The sequence below is a fragment of the Gossypium hirsutum genome, chromosome D05 (assembly GCF_007990345.1).
Source record: "Gossypium hirsutum isolate 1008001.06 chromosome D05, Gossypium_hirsutum_v2.1, whole genome shotgun sequence".
In the NCBI taxonomy this organism is placed as follows: Eukaryota; Viridiplantae; Streptophyta; class Magnoliopsida; order Malvales; family Malvaceae; genus Gossypium; species Gossypium hirsutum.
The window spans coordinates 56,964,641-56,973,573 of NC_053441.1; the positions used below are offsets into that span (position 1 = coordinate 56,964,641).

Below are 8,933 nucleotides of genomic sequence, written 5' to 3' on the forward strand. Positions count from 1 at the left end.
TGCTGAAACACGTGTCTCCAAACGTTGTACATGTTTTCTAATTTGTACACTTCGTCCACATAACTCATCGGATCCAGACGGAGTTTCTGACAAGCTGCAATAACATGAGAACATGGATAACGAAGTGCATCAAACTTCCCACGGTCACAAGTCCTATTTCGCAAATGTACACGATATTGCCCACCAACAACACCTTGGTGCGGTCTGTCAAACTCTGTCACGCGAAACCATAAATTATCTCGATCGTGACACACTGTGTGCATGATGTTTGCCCTCGCCTTGGCCTTGTTAATTTCTTGAACTACCTTACTGCACCATACATGGCCTCCCTGCATCTGGCCTGCATAACTTGCTGCTCGCTTTGGAAATAGCGTCGCCAAATGAAAATATGTCTCCCGCACAACCGATGTTATCGGTAGATGGCGCATTCCTTTAAGAACAGAATTTATGCATTCAGTCAAGTTCGACGTCATATGGCCATATTGTAGGCCGCCGTCGTATGCTTGCGCCCACTATTCGAAACGTATGTTACAAAAGTAGTCCGCCCCTTCTTCGTTTTGGGATCGTAAGATTGCCAACATCTCGTGAAAACGATCTTTATTTATTTCATACCCTGCCAATATAAGATTATAGCGAATAATTTATACCACTTTTACCAATAAAACTAATTCAAATTGACAAACGAAATAACACAGATATAGACTAAATACCCATGTTAGTGACTTTTCGTCGTTCGCTCTTAGATGGATATTGCCTGTAGTAGTTCGAAGCAACGTGTCTTAGGCAATATCTATGGTGTGTGCGCTGCCATAAGCTTTTCGCTCGATCAAATGCAGCTAGTATACCGGCGCCCCGATCTGAAATAACACAGATATTAGGTTGGGGGCACACATGCCTCCTTAACCTAGACAGAAAGAAATCCCAGTCATCAGACGACTCCCCCGGTGTTATTGCAAATTCAATTGGAAGAATTCTCTCACTGCCATCCTGTGCCACTGCAAGCAATAGCCGATGAGTATACCTACCGAACATGAAGGTACCGTTAATTTGTACCAACGGCTTGCAGTATGGAAATACGTCTTGGCATTGCTTAAAGGTCCGAAACAGGCGTTTGAACACTTGGCATCCACGTAACAATCGGCCGTTGTAGTACGTATGTTCTGTTTCAAAGTTTGTGATGGCACTTGGGACGTATCTCTCTAGCACTTGACATCACTGCCACATTTCATTATATGAGGCGTCCCACCCACTATACATCTTCTCCAACGCCTTTTACTTAGCTATCCAAGCCTTGCGGTAAGAGGGCGTGTACCCCATTTGGCTACGGATATTGGCAATTAACACCAACACTGAAGTCCTAGGATCTGCTTTTATCGTGGGCAGTATCAAGCTAGCTAACATAGCTGAATCCATTTTGGGATGATCTTGTGAAACACCTATAAAGGGAGTACATTAAATAATGCAACATTGCATAATAAAAGTATTATTCAGATACCGTCAATACTGTACCTGTAGCACATGTATGCAGACATTTGTACTTTTTTATCTCCCACAACCCTATCCTTTTCCTTAACGAGGCGTAGATTTTCCATAAACATGTGCCGTCTTGCACCGCACACTTCGCCTCAAACTTATCAGATTTTGATTTAACGACGTGGTAGTTAACACCGTTTTTGATGCTATGTTGTTTCAAAGCACCAATAAAACTATCCTTTTTGGTAAACTGATTACCAACTTCAAGTTCACCGAAATCTACCCCCGAACTTGTACGATCACGCAACTGGTGTGGTAGATCTGGAAACTCTAACGCATCATCTGCAGACAGATCGACATTATGCATTTAGGCTGGAGGTGAGTATGCTCTGAATCATGGATTTTCTTCCTCATCTGAAATCCTTTCAGCATCTTCAGCTTCTGTTGGAATAGGCTCCAGTTTAGAAAATAAGCCAACTTCTGCACCATCCAGCCCGGGCTCTCGAGGTGGATTCACATCGAAGTCATCTTCTAACCCACAATCATCTGCAGCGTATGAGGTCCCCTCACCGGTTGACATCGTAGGGAGTATGTCATCCCTTCTTCTGGGCATTTGATAACGTCCCCAATTGGATGTAGATTGCCACCCACTAGAACTTGATGCCATTCTCCAGTACGTATTTCCAGCATCAAACGTCGAGCCACTGACGTACATGTCCCATCCACCGACAGAGAGTCTCGCGGGGGATGTGCATTCGACACCACTACCGAACATGGGCTATTCCATATTTTGTAACCCGCTAACCGAGTGTCGGCCAGGGGTCGTGTATACATCTCGAACACCGGTCGCACGTACATCAGTTGGCGATGTAAATTGTACATATAACTCAATATAAGGTGCTCCACTAGCAAGATGGGTCTGTACCATTGCCTCCAAGCTACGAGCACCTTTTATGTCGAACGAGTCATATGTCACCGGATCAACAGAAGAGCAAAATCGATACGTGATAGACAGAACTTTCATTGGCGTCGTTCTGAAAATTTTACGCCTAATTCTTTTACGAAGTTCTGTCAAATCTATGTTCTGGTAAAAAAACAGTCGCATCGTATTCTCCGACAAAAAAACAACACCATTCTTGTTGTGGCAAACCTCACCATCGTAGTAAATAACAATACTAATACGTTCACTCATTTTTGAAACTCTAACCTTCTTAGCCTCTCTAAATTGTTTCTGCTGTGACTTACGCATTCTGAGAACATTTTCTGCCTAATTTATAGCCTCAGTCCAAACATGCTACTGTAGCAAAAGCGCGTCCATAAGGGCGTGATTTCACAAATTCTTCTCAAATAGCATCCTGCTAGAATCGATTTTATACTATTTGCTCAGAAACGTCAAAAAAAATTATTTCTCACATGGCCTACTGTAGCAAAAGCGCGTCCACGAGGCAGCGATTTCACAAATTCTTCTCAAATAGCATCCTGCTAGAAGCGATTTTATACTATTTGCTCAGAAACGTCAAAAAAATAATTATTTCTTCCGTGACCTACTGTAGCAAAAGCGCGTTCACGAGGGCGCGATTTCACAAATTCTTCTCAAATAGCATCCTGCTAGAAGCGATTTTATACTATTTTATCAGAAACGTCAACTCGAAATTATTTCTTTCAGGACTTAAAAACCCTAAAAAGCCTAAACCTTAAACCCTAAAAGCCAAAAAAACCTTAAACTCGAAATTATTTTCAGTAACTCGCGCTGACGTGGACGCGATTTCCTGGCGCGTACCCTGACATCGCGCTGACGTGGACACGGTTTCGCGAAAAATGCACCATTTCGGTAAATAATTAAATAATGGGCCCATTTCGGTAATTTAAAAAAAAGACTTTTATTGGCAAATTGTCCACTAACTTAGTCTTCAATTTTTATATTTTTGTCAATCTAACCCTAATTATATATAACATAATAAAAAATAATTTTTTTAAAAAATTTAGAAAATTTTAAAAATTAAAATTATATAAAAGTAGATAATTTTTTTAAATAAATAAAATGAGGAAAATTTTCTTTAAATCCTCTAAAATTTATCTTTGTATTATCTATATAAAAATATCTAATATCCATTCTTTAAAATAACATAGAAAGAATAAAAAATTAAACAAAATTATCAGTTATATGTTTTCTTTTTACCTATTTTGATTTTTAATATAATATTTTCATTATAAGGAAAAAAATCAAAATATAATTTATTTTTATGATTTGAGTTTTGAAAAATAATTTAAATAAATTAAAATTTTGAATTAAATCTGAAAAGAAAATTTCATGGTATATTTTACAATTTAAGCTAAAGAAATAGTATCAGTTTCACAAGTCTTTATAATATTAATTCTAAATGTTCTTTAAAGGCATAAAACTTAATGAAAGATACTATTAATTTGGTTTCAAGAAACATTAAGGCAGCATATAATGATTTAATTTATTTTTATTTTGTTCTATTTTTAATTTGTTATCGGATTCCATTGAAAGATAATCTTTTTTTTATTTTATTTCTCATATATATTATTTCTTCAATAATATTTTCGAGATTTTATATTTCTAGAATTTTCATATAGAATTTTATATTCTTTAAATTATTATGAACTTCTTTTAGATAATTAATTATCTAGAATAAAGTGAAATTGACAAAAAAGAATATTTTAATGAATATTATATATTAATTTATATAAAAATTTTAAAAATTTTAAAAATTCCAAAATTTGACCCTCCTAACTTGGCTTTTTGATCTCCGGTACCTGCGATGAGGAAGTAATGAATAGGTGATTAAAAAGCGATAAAGGGTGATGTAAAGCCCAAATTTTGCCCGGGCCTAACAAACCCAAAAACTAAACACTACAGCCCAAATAAAAACTAAATGCATTCGGCCGAATAAGGCCCAAATTATTAACCCTAGCACTAGCCCAAAATACAAAACAGAAGCAGAAAGAACCCTAGCAGCAGCCCTCTTCCCAGCCTCAGCGCCGCACAACCGCCTCCACGCACGAACACACAGTAGCCCCGCATGTCGCGCACGTCGCCCTCGCACAGCCTACGTGCTTTAATCCAGTACCTACCTACAACAAAATCAGGAACCACGAGCAGCAAATGGCAGCAGAAATTACAACAAATGGAAGGGAGTTTTCGAGGGATTTTTTCATTATTTTTGGCTATATAAAGCCAAATAAAATCTGTAAATAGGGGTTAGAAAAAAATGTGGTATTAAGAAATATTAAAATACAGAAACAATGAATCAAAAGAAACAATTTTGGAAGGTGATTTTCTTTATTTTTTTCTATCGCTTTCTCCGTTATTTCTTTGTTTTTTCATTTTTTCTGGGTGTGCAAAACAGAAATAAAGAGAAGGAGAGAAGATTCTTACCTGCGTGGAGGAAGACGGAGCCCTATTTCCTCTGCCCGAATCGGAGTCGGAGGGAAGCTTGAGGCTCGCTGAAGTGGTTGTGGCGGCTGGGGGGAGTTTAGGTTAAGGAAAACCTAGCAGAGGTTTCCCCTTTGTTTTAATTTTTTTTTAAAAATGAAATGAAATTGTTTTTTAGAAAAAAAATTGTTTTTAATAATAAAAGTAAAACGGCGCCGTTTGGTGTAGGGATACCCGCGCGCGACCCGACCAATTTTCTCAGGATTCGCGTGTTTTTACTTTTAATGGTCTAATTCCGTAATAAGTCTTTCCGCATATCTTTGTCATTTCAATTCAGTTTATTCTTTGTTTTTAATTTATAAAGTATATTCTATTTCGATTCCAATTAGATCCATGATTGAACGATGCCGTTTTTGTTGATTGGACCCAAATGCCAGAGGGGATTTTCTCGTCCAATTGTCGAAGTAGTCCCTCTAGTGTTGAACAGTTCCCAATTCGGATGTTTTCATATTTGTTTCAAATTCACCCCTGGGATTTTGTTTTATTTTCAAATTAGTCCTTATTATTATTATTATTTATTAATATTTTTTTATTATTATCGTCAGTGTTATTATACTTATTCTCATTATTGTTATTACTATTATTATATTTAGTGTAACACCCCTTACCCGAGACTGTCACCGGAATCGAGTACGAGATGTCATCCAATTTAACTTACCAATTTGGAGCATAAAAATTTGCTTTTAAAATTAAATTCACTGTTCACAACAAAACTGTCCACCTGCGTGACTGTCACTAATTTAATTATAACTCGAGTTACGAGACTCAAAATTTAAATCCGTATATTTTTCCTGAAACTAGACTCATATTCCTACTTACCATAAAATTTTCAGAATTTTTGACTTAGCAAATTAGTACAGTTTATTCATTAAAGTATCCCCTGTTTCACAGCTTGACAGGTCTGACCTCTTGGCACTAAAAATCAATTATCTCATTGTACAGAATTCATATATGGTTACCTTTTGTTTCTTTTGAAAATATACTCATTAAGAAATATAGAAATATAATTTATGGCCCTTAATTATTTCTGTACAATTTATAATGATATTCTAAAGTCAGAACAGGGGACTTTAAAAACCATTCTGACCCTGTCACACTAAAGTTCAAATATCTCAAAGTATAAAATTCCTTTACCTACACCGTTTCTCTCATGTAAAAATAGACTTGATAAGCTTTAATTCTATATATCATTCACTCTCTAATTCCATTTCTACTATTTATGGTGATTTTTCACATTCACATCACTGCTGCTGTCAAAGAAACTGCTTCTTTGTATTAACGACCATTCACACATATAACACCAAAACATAATCTTTACTAACCATTTTAATAGCTAATCTTGGCCATATCATATGAACATGCTCAAAATGATTAAGATTCTATACATGCCATAACTTTAAACATTTTGAAAACACATAATACCGAGATGGATGTGATAGTGTGATACGAGCTCCGACGATTCCCAATTCGAGCAAGCTCAAAACACTATAAAACAAAGGAAAAGAAAGAAAGGTGTAAGCTATAAATAGCTTCGTAAGTTACATGTAAATAATAATTACCCATTTAATAATTAACACTTTTAACATATAACTAATCACAACATTTCTTAGCAATTTCAATCACTTACACATGCACAATCTTACCAATTCACTTGCATATACATTTTCACACTTAACATTTATCACATATGCTCAATTCTTTCAATTGTACCTGCATACACACTTCATTTCATATTCACTTTAACCCATCATTAATCCCGTTGAACACTCGGAATATACACAGATACGTAGAGATTTAGCACATAAGTGCAACACTGATATGTAGCCGAAGCTACCACTGTTATGTAGCTGAAGCTACCACTGAAATGTAGCCGAAGCTACCACGGAAATGTAGCTGAAGCTACCACTGATCAATAACACTGGAAATGTCCACGGGCCTGCTCACACAAGCTGTCAGGTGTCTGCAACACATGCTAGATCACCCAGCACCTGGGACTCACTGTAACATTGTATCACTAATCTCTAGTGACATGTCACTTGTATCCACTTCTATTTCTAAGTTCAACTGGGAATTTACACTTAACACTTTATTTTCAACACTTTATCACTTGAATAATTCATGAACAATTTTCCTTCCACATAAATATTAATTCACATATCAAATATAATTCACAATTTATAAAAATATAACTATTATTTACACGTAACTTACCTCGGATGTAAAACGACTATTTTGTAATTTAGTCGATAACTTTCTCTTTTCCCCGATCACTTCCACTATTTCTTCTTTCTTGATCTATATTAACACAATTTAATACATTTTATCAATATTCCATTCAAATACAATTCATACACAACATTTTGGCAAATTTACATTTTTCTCCATAACTTTTCAAAAATTCCACTTTTGTCCCAAAGTTCGTAAAAATAAAATTCACTAAATTTTTAAATTTCAAACTTCACTAAATCATATTTCATGCTCATAACAGCCCTCAATTTCACAAAATCACAACTTTATGCACACTTTACCATCTTTCACAATTTAGCCATTTTTCAACATTTTCATCAAAATTCATCTAGTAAAACTTGTAATTAACACTTCAAACATTCATTATCTAACATCACTAATCAATTTACAATTATATCATGAATGAGTCAATTTTTAAACTTTAATTTCATTTAAATTAAATAGTAGAAACATGAAATTCAAGCATCAATAAGCATAAAAATACGAAAATAATTAAAAACGGGCAAGAAATCACTTACAATTGAGCTTAGGAAGATCAAGAACCCTAGCTATGGTGACATGAATTTTTTTTTTGGCAGCAAACATCTGATTTTGAAGAAGATGGACACTTATTTTCACTTTATTTTGTCTTTTATTCACTTTTGACAAAAATGCCCTTAACCCATTACTTAGATATTTTTCTAAAATTACCCTTTTGTGTCCATAACACTAATTTATGGTTTAATTGCCACATAAACACTTCCAATTTCATACAATAATTCAATTAAGTCATTTAATCACTAATTAGATACACTTTTCATTTTTTCCAATTTAGTCCTAAAAATTCAATTAGGCACTAAATCATTAAAATTTCCTATCCATATCTTCACACAATATTTTAATCAATCAGTAATTAATAAAAATTTATAAAATTAAATTATTTCACTTCGGATTTGTGGTTACGAAACTACTATTCCGATTAGGCCCTATTTCGGGCTATCACATTTAGGATTATATTTTCGTATATTATTGGTTATTTTTTTTATACATACATTACTTTATTATATATAGGATTCTGAGTTTTATATATTTGTACTTTAAAATTTTGCATAATTGTCATATATTTAATTTTATGTACTTTATTTGTATTAATAATTTATTATATTATTATTTTAAATTTATCATACATTAATTTTAAAATTCATTATGTACTGCCACTCTAAAATTCACATTATTATTACTTTAAAGTTATTATGCATTATTACTTAAAATTATCGCTTTTCTTTATGCTCTTGTAAATTCAATATAATTTGTATATTTTATGATTTTATTTTATACTATATTTTGGAATTCACTTTTATGTACTTCTTTGTTTTAAATTTATATAATAATGTTTTTTGCAATGCTATTATATATATATATATCCATATAATTCATATTAAGATATTTGGTTTCATTGAAGCATTAAAATCATTTTGTTCAAAAGTTTTCAAAATAACGCAATACTTGGAATTTGGGATCTTCGAGAGGATTGGGCCCTATCGTATTGGGTTCTAATTTTTTTCGTTGAATCTAAATAATCGAGGATACTCTTCAATCAAAACACATAAATAAATAAAAATCATTTTCGGTAATTCAACATGTTGTGTCCTAACGCATTGGGTATGACATTGTTTTCTCGAGATGAAAATTTTTCTAAAAAATAAAGGCAATATTCTCTATTTAGAAATTTTGGGAAATTGAACCTTAACTTATTGTGTTTTGATTTTTTCAT

The 8,933-nt window shown here is 33.8% G+C and overlaps 1 long non-coding RNA gene across 1 annotated transcript; it reads right to left on the reverse strand.

Moving 5' to 3' along the window:
* Positions 1 to 4,154: 4,154 nt before the first annotated feature.
* LOC121216814 (uncharacterized) lies at positions 4,155 to 5,066 on the reverse strand. The gene is made up of 2 exons (XR_005913027.1): positions 4,877 to 5,066; positions 4,155 to 4,572 (listed from the first exon to the last, which is right to left on the reverse strand). It is a non-coding gene; the product is annotated as an uncharacterized lncRNA (long non-coding RNA).
* Positions 5,067 to 8,933: the final 3,867 nt, after the last annotated feature.